The sequence below is a fragment of the Vulpes lagopus genome, chromosome 6 (genome assembly GCF_018345385.1).
Source record: "Vulpes lagopus strain Blue_001 chromosome 6, ASM1834538v1, whole genome shotgun sequence".
NCBI lineage: Eukaryota > Metazoa > Chordata > Mammalia > Carnivora > Canidae > Vulpes > Vulpes lagopus.
In genome coordinates this window covers 67295016-67307549 of record NC_054829.1, presented here as the reverse complement: position 1 = coordinate 67307549, position 12534 = coordinate 67295016, and the positions used below count along the sequence as shown (strand labels likewise).

The 12534-nt window shown below is 35.6% G+C and overlaps 1 long non-coding RNA gene across 2 annotated transcripts in view; it reads left to right on the top strand.

Moving 5' to 3' along the window:
* Positions 1-12534, top strand: part of LOC121493355 — a 263542-nt gene that overhangs the window by 232753 nt on the left and 18255 nt on the right. The window contains exon 5 of one of the 2 annotated variants that reach the window (XR_005988460.1): positions 819-911. The exons of the other annotated variant lie outside the window; for it this stretch is intronic. This is a non-coding gene — a long non-coding RNA (uncharacterized LOC121493355). The remainder of the gene's footprint in view (positions 1-818; positions 912-12534) is intronic. 2 annotated transcript variants of the gene reach the window in all.

The window sequence follows — 12534 nt, the reverse complement described above, 5'->3', positions numbered from 1 at the left end:
TATTTTAAAAATTGACACATTCTATATCATTTAGAATGAACTTTAAAAATGACAAATATAATTCTTAATATTCATCTGTGTGTTCACTTAAAATATTTTGATTACTATAAATTTTGAAACATTGACCTTTGGTCTGGGTAGCATTTTTTCTAATAACGAAGTGTGTAGCATAACTTGAGAGCTTAATCAATTGAATAGGCTAAATGTAGTAGGAGGTTGAATGGTGGGACCTAAAGCTAGTGACAGATGTCATTAGAAAGGCAGGGGAATATTTGTGACAGACAGTGATACAAAGGAGAAATCAATGTGAGAATGGGCATAGAGGTTAGAATGATATATAAAAGCCAGAAAATACCAAGGATAGCTACCAGCCTCCAGAAACTGGAAGGGGCAAGGAAGAACACGCCTCTAGAATCTCAGAAGGGAATATAACCCTGCAGATATCTTTATTTTGGGTTTCTGGCCTCCAGAACTGTGAGAGAATAAATTTCTGTTGTTTTAAGCAACCAAATCTGTGGTAATTTGTCAACTTGATTTTAGGAAACAAATATACTATACGAAATTTCAAAACCTAATGACTTAGCAAAATGCATGTTTATTGCTTATTTACATTTCACAGTCTATTGTGTTGGCAGGTGTGACTCTGCTTCATGCAGTCATTCACAGACCCCCCATTGTGTGACTCTGCTATTCTCAAGAAATAGCTCCTAATATCTCTAAAAAAGAGAAAAAGGAGCATAAACAATCATAGATTTCTGTTTTTGTTTTTCCATGTGTGGAAGTGGCACACATCACTTCTACTCTCATTTCTTTGCCAGGTTTCAATCATATGACTCACACCCCTAACCACCAAACAAAAGGATGGTTGGAAAATGTAGTCTTCCCATGTGTTAAAGAAGAAGATATATTTGGTGAGTACAAGATGTTTTCTCTGCCAGAGTCAGTCCTTACAGTATGAAGTATGTTTAAGTATGTTTCACTGTTTCTTTTAAACATAGAGAACATTAATGACCTCTCCAGTGATGCAGACAACCCAAAGTTAATCCAGTCACTGCCTCCAGTTCAAAGTCTAGAATCTCTAGGTGATGCACTGTCTGTTCTACTGGACCAGCATCCTATAAATTGAAAAGCATTTATCTGACCCCCTTCTCTCAAAACCCAACAGTGACATGATACATTCTCATATGAAAAGGTGAAGAATGGCCTCCACATAATAGACTCTGGAATAGAGAAATACTGAAACCTGCTTAGTGAACATTGTAAAGGCCAACAATCCTCCATTGTTTTAGACCAGCCTCATGTTTTCTCTTTTTGTCCATAGAATTCTGTTACAAATTTTGTGTCTTTCTAGGATGTTTTGGGACTGGATATTTGTTGGGTCTTTCTGGGCTGGGAAGAGATGTGATATACAGTGAGGTGATCTCTAATGGAGCTCCTTCCAGTCCTTTGGGAAACTCCCCTCACAGGTTGGGAAGGGAAGTTTTTGATCCTATAGGGTTTGTACTGGAAACTCATGGTACCCTTTCTCCATGGTGGGGGTGGTTAATCACAATGCAAATGCATTATAATGAGTCTAGGGATTACCCAGGGGCAGAGGTAGAAGAGAAGAGCACATACTCTATACCTGTGACTCTAAGGCCTTGGAAGCCACAAGATCAGGATGCTGTACCCCTGGACTTCTTTTTTTGTCTTTTAAAGATTTTATTTATTTATTCATGAGAGAGACACAGAGAGAGGCAGAGACATAGGCAAAGTGAGAGACAGAGACATGTGGAACTCAATCCCAGGACCCTGGGGATCATCCTGAGCCAAAGGCGAATGCCCAACCACGGAGCCATCCAGGTATCCCATGCCCCTGGGCTTCAAAGATGTACCCTATTTATCACCACCCTTTCCTCAAGCTCATGTCTCTGTCATTTCCCTCTGAGGGACTTGGGATTTGCCTTGTGGTGTTCTTCCACTGCTCATATCTTGCTTCTACCTAAGAGCTCTTGCTCACAAATCTGTTTATCTCCTTTCTTCTTTATCTTCAAGCCACTGACTCTCTGTTAATACCAGCTCAACTCTTAAAGCTGTCAGTCTTTTTAGGAAGGTTGGATTACAAATTTGAATTTGGGCACAAGAATGAGTCACAGAGTGACTCATTCATAAAGATTTTTATGAATTCCTTCTCTTACTAGTTGTGGTCTAGAGACATATAGCAAGGCCCAGCACTTCTAGATTTTTATCCTTTTTAATTTTTGCTTGCAAACCTAGACACTTTTTCTTAGTCCATCTCTTTATTAGAACTATTATCAAACAGCAGAAACAACTGGCACATACTATTATTGGCTTTGTTCTCTAATCTCTTGCCTAGAATAAATTCAGCAGGCGCAGACTGCAGGTGGCAGTTTATAAAACATGTTCCTAGCATTAAACCTGTGATATATGTTTCCTCATCATCTACCATCTGACCACTAAACCAATTCCATACATTTAACGCTTCCGGGATGGCAGTACCCCATCATGAATGGTCATGATCCATTCATCCAGCTCTTCAGGGTCCAGGCTGCAGCAGCTTTATCATCTTCCAGGTCACTCTGAGCTTTGATATCTAGCCAATAGATAGTAAAGGAAATGGGGAGAAGGAATACCCATTTTTCAAATATCTGGGCCAAGAAGTAGCACATTGCTTCCATCCATTTTCTATTGTTTAGAACTGGCTCCATTTAGATACAAGAGGGGCCTAGAAGTGAAATTCTAGCATAACAGCCTGTTTCCTGGTGATGATGCTAGAAATGAAAGAAAGAAAATTTGAAAGACAGACTGTTGTAAAGGGCCAACGTGCCTATAAATAAGGGAAGCTTCAAGATGGAAAAGCAAAGTGAGGCTAAAGGGCTTACTCACTTATATATTTGCCTAGATTTTGTCTTATGTGATTGATTTTTAAGTCTGTGATTGCCAGAATTTATGACACATTATTATCTTAAAGGATTTGTTTAATTTACTAGTGTTTTTATCACATTGCCTCATTGTTTAGGTGAGTGAGTGTCTTACCTTCTCAATTAGCTTTGGGTGTAACTTTATCTTTTGAATATCTGGATGTGAGTGCACAAGGCTAGAGTGTGACCTTTCTAGACCACACAATGAATCATTTTTTAATTTGCAATTTTTTAAATGTAAATGACCATGATGAGTCTTTTTTAGGACTGAGAGAGCAAGATCCATGGCAGCAGTAAACACCAGGAACTTTTAAAAGCAGTTTCCACTTAACAAAACCACAAGATCAACCAACCCATAGTTGGAACTTCATTGCTAAATTTTTTCACCTGTGTCTGAGGCAAGCCGAAATCTGACTCAACTGCCTTAGCTACTCCACCAGTTAAGTTGTACATTTACCAAGATTCAGCTTGTGTGTTCCTAAACATGTTTATGCTAATTATGGATTATAAGATATTATTTTTGTATACTGTTAAATCACTGTTAAAATAGTTCTATTAAATACTGTTAAAATACATGACACAGAATTAGTTGAGGGTAAAATGACTGTAGAGGCTTGGAGAAAACAAAATTATGAAAACTAAATCATCTAAAGAAATTTGCACTTTGCTTTCCAAGTATCTTTAATTTCCCACCCTACTTTAAAAGAATGGAACACTATAGAAAAAAGAGAATAGCTTTGGTTTAATCAAGAAAAACAATGAGAAATTCCACCCAGGGACCCTGCCCTGCCACTCACAATAATAGCAGACACTGGGGTTGCTTGATGGCCCATTTACATCCTCTCTGTTTCCCTACAGTTTCAGTGCAGAGTACTCAGCACCTTTACAGAATCCATGCCGAAGTATGTATTTCTCTGACTTTCTGTCTAAGGAGTCTCCCTGGGGCTACAAAATCTTGCTCAGTCCAGCGCCATTTAATACTTGGGGGTCCTAAATCCCAAAGTGCTAAGGATTTAATATTCCTGAATGCAACTCTGATTCAATGAGGCATAGGGATCAGTGAATAAAAATACAGCCAGGGTCTATCTCTTTTTAGATGTACCACACAGTTTTTCAGAGGGTCTTCAGTATGATTGGGTTTCAAGAACCATGGCTAACACTACACATTTTTGTTTTTTCCACCATCTCTGAATTGCTTTTACTGCATTCTTTCTGGGATCACCTTCAAATAAGCCACTTAACATCTTGCTCAGTCCTGCTGAACACAAACTAATATACCTACTGAAAGAAAAAGTTTGGTCATATATGAAAATATTGTCACATCTGTGAATATCTCAATCTCTTTTTCTGTATCTGTTTATCTAATAAATTGCTTAAGGTATTTTTGTCCTCTAAGTGACCTTTTTGATTAACTGGTCGACTTCTATTTACCTTTATTTTAGATAAATACCTTCTACCTGTTATTTTAGATAAGATTTTTATCAAAGTTTTTTTTTTTTGTTTTGTTTTTGTTTTGAGATTTGGATTAAGCATAGTGACTAAAAACTCATACTTTGTATACTTCACTGCTTTGTTGAACAAATATATCTTTTAATATCATGGTATTTGGGGACGACAATCAGCTTTAAGTTCTAGGAAGACATTTGATAAAATACACTTTTGTAAATGAATGTCAGGGGTAATTAATTACATCCATACAACAGGAAATTGTGGGATGTTACCTGCAAGACCTAAAATTCTTGTCATCTCCCTCTCTCCCCTCCACCCCCCCACCCCTCCACACACACAATAAAACAACTTAAATTTGTTTTCTGGTCAGTGTGAAAATCAATATATTTTACTTTCTTTTCAACCCCTAGATTTTGTAATTTACTGACATAGACCTTCATAGGTGTATTTTTATAGCTTTAAAAAAAAAAAACAAACTATGCACAGACGCCTGGGTGGCTCAACAGTTGAGCGTCTACCTTTGGCTCAGGGCATGATCCCAGTTTAAGGATAGAGTCCCACATCAGGATCCCTGTGAGGAGTCTGCTTCTTCTCTGCCTATGTCTCTGCTTCTCTCTGTGGCTCTCATGAATAAATAAATAAAATCTTAAAATAAATAAATAAATAAATAAATAAATAAATAAATAAATAAATAATCTATGCATTAATAATATGGGGCATTCACTTCGTTTAGGCCAGGGCTGAGCAGATTTAAACTGAATTTTATATCATGCTGGTTTTATGTCATGTGAACACCTACGCGATCCACAAAATTATTTCAAAATGATAATGTCCCTGATTTCAAAGTTTCTCAAATGAAGAGAACCTTCCTGGATTAGCATACAAAAAACACAGTAATTTAAGGCCTAGAATTCACCATCTATTTTGCATGAAGCATTTGTAGCTCACTTTATGCAAGCACCAATAGCAAAGTGCTACAAGCATTAATCCAGGAGTGCTTTTACCGTATGGTAGAAATGTGCTAGGGAGAGGAAAAAGATTTAGAAGTGGAAAGATTAGCTTTCTTTCTTTTGGATTTCTTAGTCATGAGGATCTTTGTTAAGGAAGAGAATTTTAAAAGCCTTCGGACAAGTAAAGAGAGGAAGAACGACAGGACTGAGCAAGAGAAGTTGAGCAGGGTTTCCTGAATGTTCCAGAGTGAACAATTGGAGAGACCGAGGAAGTCATGATATTTCAGTGCAGTCACACAGTGTGTTTAAGTAAAGTTTTCTTTGCCTAAAATAAATGTGAAATGGAATTTAAATTCTAGCTAGGAATTAGGCATAAAATACTCTCTTTTTCTATTCAGTTATTTTCTGAAAGTGTAGAAAACCTTTTTATGCACCTGTAAAATTGAAGGAGCAGACTATACTTTCTCTGTCTATTACACGTTGATTTTTACATAAAAAGAGAAAAAAGGTGTTCAGACTATTATGAAATATCCACTGATAGATTTCAGCAGTCTTTGGGGTAGGATATTCGAGAACATAAAGCAAGTTTTAGATTACAACCCAGAGTGGCAAAGTTATTCTCAAAATTTCATAATTCTGGGTCATTTTAGGCAAGTTATCTAAGCTAACCAATAATATTTTAAATTTAATAATAGCCAATTCCTCTACTGTTGGAAGCAGAGATGCTACCGCTTTTATAAAAGTTCTTACCTTATTAACAAATGCTAATTATGAGTAATGGAAGTCAAATTAGTTTCCATTTCTCAAATAGCTGTACTGTAGTTGCAAAGAATTTTAAAGAAATTGAATTAATCTGAGTTTGTTTTAATTACAATTTGTTTTCATAACAACCAACTGACAGGTGATACTTACACTTGCTTGAATTACATCCACGAGTAATGTTTTCATGTTTGTAGCTGTATAAATTTTTAGCTCAATGATAGTATTTAGTCATAAAATAAAACATATAAATATTTTTAAAACAGACTGAAGGGGTTTATTCCCTAAATAGATTATTACCTATTGGGCATGCACTTAACATCTGTGATAGCTAACATAAAATCCAAATTACCTTGAACACTCTCTGCTACATTTCCTGAAGAGTTTACATTTTCCTCTCGTGAATTGGGCTGCCACATTTAACAAATAAAAATAGGCAATGCCACTGTATTTTCCTACATTTTTTCTTCCCCATCTGACTGTTAGCTCAATTAATAGAAGATATATATTTTTGCTTTTTAAAGTGGTAGAACTTAAAAAAAAGAAATTCCTTTTTCAGGGCAACTAATCATCAAGCTAATGTGGAACAGATGTGCCTCTTACTTGCTTTAAAAAAAGAGTTCCTTATTAGACACACTATGAATATTTCTAGATAAGGTTCTAGGTGTAATGCAGTGGGGGAAGCAGAGAGAATTACAGCTATTAAAGGAGGTTTTATGAGGGCATATTAACACATACTTAGGGCCAGGAATCTGAAAGGTTTTGTTTGTTACTGTAATTTTTTTTTTTTTTTTGAACTTCCTTGAAAGGAATGCCCCATGGACAGGAAAAAAAAAAAAGAAAGAAAGAAAGAAAAGAAATCATAGGTTATAGGAGTTAAAGAGGAAGTCTAGTTAAATATTGTGGGATAAATCATTTAATTTCCTTGAAGTTCAAATGGTGTCTCTGGGAATTCTAGGTATTTTTGTCAATCAACATTTAATGATTCACAGTTTTCTTGCTCTTTCTTTCTTTCTTTCTTTTGTATTTTTTTTTAATTTAAATTCAATTTGCCAACATATAGTATAACACCCAGTGTTCATCCCATCAAGTCTGCACTAAACTCCAAGACTCATAGGAAGACTTGATTTCTATCAGCAAGCCCTATTGATTGCTAATCCTAATACTGTAAAACAAAATCTCAGTTGTTCAATGTGCCCTGATTTCCTCATCTGTGATACTAGATGGGACCAATCTGCTCTTAACAAAACAGAGGTAACATTTCTTACTTGTGCCCAAGATTGTGAATCCTAGAAACCACCAAGGGGAGCCGACACCGATGCAAGCGCATGAGGGTTTATTTACAAGCTCGAGATTGGGTCCAAGTGCACCCAACACAACAGAGCAGGGACTTGGACCCCGAGGTAAAGAGGTGTAGCAGTTTTATAGGGGCTGGTGGCCAATGGGGATTGTAACACATACAGAAATTTACATGGTCACGTCGGTCCACTTGCAGGTGGCCAATTGAATTACAATTCATCCTATAGGGTCCGTTTGAACTAGCCTGTTATTCTGGTCAGCACTGGGGCGCGGGTTTGGCTGGCAAAGGGTGGGGTTTACATTCTTCAGTGGTTGCAGGTTCCGCATTCCTATGTGAGCCGGTGGCTTGACTAGAGTGGGGGAGTGGTTTCTTCCTGTAAAGTCCAGCTCTTACTCACAGGGGCCTGAGATGGCTGTACTTGTACTAATGCTAAACTTGAGGTGGAAAGGCCTTAATTTTCTAGGCCTCCACATTACTGAATATTGGTCTTAACATGACACAGATTTTAAATGAATTACATCAACATTTATATCAACCTTCTTGTCTTTGCATTTTCTTCTTTTTGCGTTTTCTTTTTATGTTCTTGTTTCATCTACCCACTCCAAGGTTTAATTTTGATCAGATGTTTGAATATAGAATTAATAAAAATTTTGTGAGGTTCATTTTTCCCATAGAGTAGAAGTTTGGCACGTAATTAAATAGCTCTGTTTATTGCTATAAAAACTTCTTTCTCCTCCATCTTCTACTTCTTCTTCCTGTCTTCTTCCTTTTTAAAACTCTTATACTCCTAAATTAGGGATTACCAGTAGGTCAGTAATTTTTACTTTGTTGGCTATATGTTCTATTACACATTTTTACAAGTTTTCCCTGACTGATAGGAAACAAATCCAAAGGGAAGTTCCTTCTGTTGGAGTTTATGCTTTTGCTTATTGGGTCTTTCTTTTGAAAATATTTTATTTTAATTCCCGGATACATTTCAAAAGAATACCATGCAAGAGAAATTGGAAGAGATTAATTGGGTAGGCTTGAAATGTATAAAAGCATTACCTGCAGACCTGAGCTAGTATAATAGTGTGTAATACTTCTAGATGTATATGTCATTGCTTAATAATCTAGACATAAAAAATTTTTTAGAATACTTACAATGGCCAGATAAAAGATCTTAACATCCTTTATTTCTAAAATTGTTTCATTATTTTAACCAGATGGTGTTTTTACTACAAATACCACTTCCTAGTCTCAGATGGCTACTAACCAAAACCTCATTATTCCTTAGAAGATGACTTAAATCTCACTCTCCCTGAAGTTTGCTTCTGGTACCTGCAGTGAAAATCAGGAATACGTTTTGTTTTGTTTTCTTTTGTTTTGTTTAAGATAAGAAATTGATCTCAGCAGTCTATGTTGTGGCTGACTGCAGTGTCCTTATACACTGGGTCAGCTGGACACACTCTTCTATCTATGTTGACACAACATTTCAAGAACTCATCTCTGAGCAGCATTCATCTTTCCTTGGAAGAAGGAATGGATAATGTTTAAGAATAAAAATAATGAAATCATGATGGGATCTGGATTACTTTAATGAATGAAAACAAAACAAAGCAAAATCTCTGGAAGAGAGATCTTAATATTTTTCTGTTTGTTTATAAGTTTCTATGACATTCGGGAAATACTAGAATCACAGCCACTTTCTAGTGACAGTGCCCTCCCAATAAATGTCCTTCCCCGGCATTATGAAAGCATGGATTACTAAGGGTTTATTATCAATTTAACTTAATTTCATGTTATATGACAATGATAACATTAAAGAATCAAATTTTCCTTCCACCTGCTTTTTCAGGTCTTCACCATTTATCAGAATCTCATTTTATTTGAGACATAAATAATTATATGGATGCTTTATCAGAGAAAAAAAGGCAATCTGTTATCATTTTTGGATTTCTTTATGAAGGCAAAATTAAATAGAAAGCTGAAATTATGATCTTGGAATTCTGCCAAAATTCTCCTCTTGAGAAAAATATTTGGAATCTGGGTTGTCCATATTGGCTGTGTTTATTTTCACATACATTCCACAATTACTTTTCTGTCCACATTATTTTTCTTGAGTTGATATATATTTAAAGACACTGTATTTTATGTAGTGTTAATTGTTTCTTAGTAGCCAGCTTGCATAGATATATTATTATGAGCTTAGTCATTCACCGGAAAACCGTTCTCTGAAAATAAGCACTTTTAAATACAATGGGCTACTTGTTTGCAAAAATTTACTACTGCATGACCCCTGGGATATTCATGTTGCTGAGGAAAGATTCTTGAATGCTATTGAAGTTTTATCAGTTTCTGTCTGACAAGAAATAGCTTGGATTGGCTGTGAATGGAATGAGCCAATAACCTAGATAAACATCAGATAATACGTGAGTTCTTAAGACACTTTTGAGATATGATAAAACATGTCAGGGGAACCTATCTCAGTAACCTTCGAACCAGAGAGTATTAGTTTTGAAAGATTAATCTTAATAGATTTTGAATCAATTTATGCCATTCCCTCACACACAATGAGACAGCAAGGTGCTTCTGTCTATTCTATTTATATTCCCTGAAGGTTAACTTTCAAAATGTATGTGTACTTTGCATTTGGAGAGCTGTCAGATGATTTTTAAGACTAGAAAACAGATTAGATTTTGAGACTGAATTTCTTATCCCAAAGGGAATTTAAGCAGAAAGTCAGGTTTTATGTATAAAAATGAAAGGAATTTGAAATTTCTACTTAATTTTTTGCGGGATAAATAACACAGAGTTTGCATTAGTTAACAAGCCATAGATAGGAGAATAATTCTTTAAAGTTTTAAATATATTTGAAAACAGCCTGTGTACTCTAATTACATTGGATGTACAATTTAAAATACATGGTTTTAAAATCATCAAAAATTTTCTGAGGCACATATTTTCATGGAAATTCTTCAACTAGTATGTATGTTTTATGCATGAACACTTGCAGTGGCAAGCCAAAATGACTTATTGAAAAGGGTGCATTTCCTGTAAGCACCTGAGCACTTGGGTGATCTATGCTTTTGGTACAGCACTAGCTTAACTAGATGTGAGAGGGTTAGATATTTTGGGAAGTAGGGTTATTAGCATAATGTGGGTTCTTCTGAAGCCAGGGGAATATAGGTGATCTAAACGCAATCAAGGTCATGAAGCAGCAACTGATGTTCAAGTCAGCTAACATTTTTTTTTTTTATTTCGGCCACCTTGATAGAAGGATTTTTTCTCCCCTAAATATATGTAACCATGCTAAACCCATTATAAGATTATATAAGGAAAGTGATCATTATACTAAAAATATGCCTTTGTAGAGCTAATCCTGTGAATGTTTGTGATCTTACACATATGCAATTAAGGTAGCAAATAAGCTACTTTAAAGAAAAGGCAAATTCACTGTTGCAGCATGAAGTCAGTCTTCTTTGTTTATAAAATTTCTTTCTGAGTGGTAATCCTTAATGATGGTGAATTAGATGTGTTGTCTTTTTTTTAAGACCAGGGAATTGGCAAGATAAGATGGCAACAACATGATTTGTAATTTTCTGTCTGGAGCTTTTATAGTTAATAAGTAAACCTAATTATAACTCTCCCACAGTAAATTATGACAATATGAAGTTGATGACTGCTAAAACTCAGTAAGTTTGCAGTGTTTTCCAGCAGCTATTTCAGGCTACTTTATGAAGGGTGTGAAACAAAGATCAGTCAATCAAATCAGGATGACATTCATTTATAAGACTTTTGAGAAAACTAAAGATACAGCTGAAATTGTAGCTCAATTATAAACCCGATTTAGAGAAATTATATGGGCTTGTCTACTCTTTTTACTCCTTGTCTTCTAGGTCAGACATGGTTTTATGTATAAGTCCAGAGTTGCAATTTGCCATTTAAAGAATTACATAGAAAATTGCAAGACAGAAAAGAAATTCCTAGCTTTGTACTTCTTCCCTCTGACATTGTCACAAGAAAAATGTAATTTATGTCATTACCTTTAGATTATATTCCATGATTCCGTCCCAGGCTCATATGAAAATTAATGATTAACATGAATATTATGTTTGAGGGAGGATTTCAAATATTCCTTGAAGCCTCTCTCAGGTTTGTAAATATTTGGATTAGACAAAACTTAGATGTAGGCTAATAATATATATATATATATTTATATAAATATATATATATTTACTTGCAAGATCTAATCTGTAATTGCACACGATTTTATTTCTAGGCCCTTATCAATTATTTTGACCTTTTCTCACAGATCTTGACGAATCATTTCCATTATTCTATTCTGAACACATTCCAAGGTTTCCACAACTCTCTTAGTAATGGAGACACACACAACTATAGTGATCTTTTTATGAACAAAGCTGAATGGAATCTCACTTGTTTTTCCCTCTGTTGCAAGACTCTGTGGGACTGTCAAGGAGAAAATAAATATTTGTTACTTTTGGTAACGAAAAAGTATGTGTGACTCAGCAACACATGGGGAGCAGATGTGTTGAGTAAGAGCCCACTCTTGTGCATCAGACCTGTCACTGAGTGAGTCTAAAAATAGAGAAAAATTAGGGGAGGATAAGCTGCATCCCTGATTCTGCTCAATCACATTGATTGGAAATGCTAAAGTTTGGGTTTTGGATGTAACAATGATCCTGTTTGTATGGATGACTGGTCAACACATATTAAGTGAGCTATGAGGTGGAAAACAACTGTCCTTCAAGCCCCACAACCACATACAAAGGCAGTCTGAACACTGAGGGTCTTCTGGATGTCAAAACACAAAAAATTCAGTGGTAGATGTCTTGCTTTAGAAATTGCTAGATTTGCCTGATTAAGCTGAGCATCCTGCCTTTTCCATTCTAGTAGGTGAGAGCTAAAATTTTATCTTGCCCATCATGGATGAGTTGGACTTGCTCTGGCACTTTTCATCAGACATGGTACTAAGCTTCTAGTTTGCAAAGTAAATGCTTGCAAAACACATTTCTGCTGGATAGAAATCTGCCCTAGCAAGTTAGCCATATTTTTTCCCCAGGTCATTTGTTCAGTTTGGGAATTGACAATAAAACTATATTTGGATTAGTAACTCTAAGAATTTAAATGTGTAGTTTACTAAAGGACCACT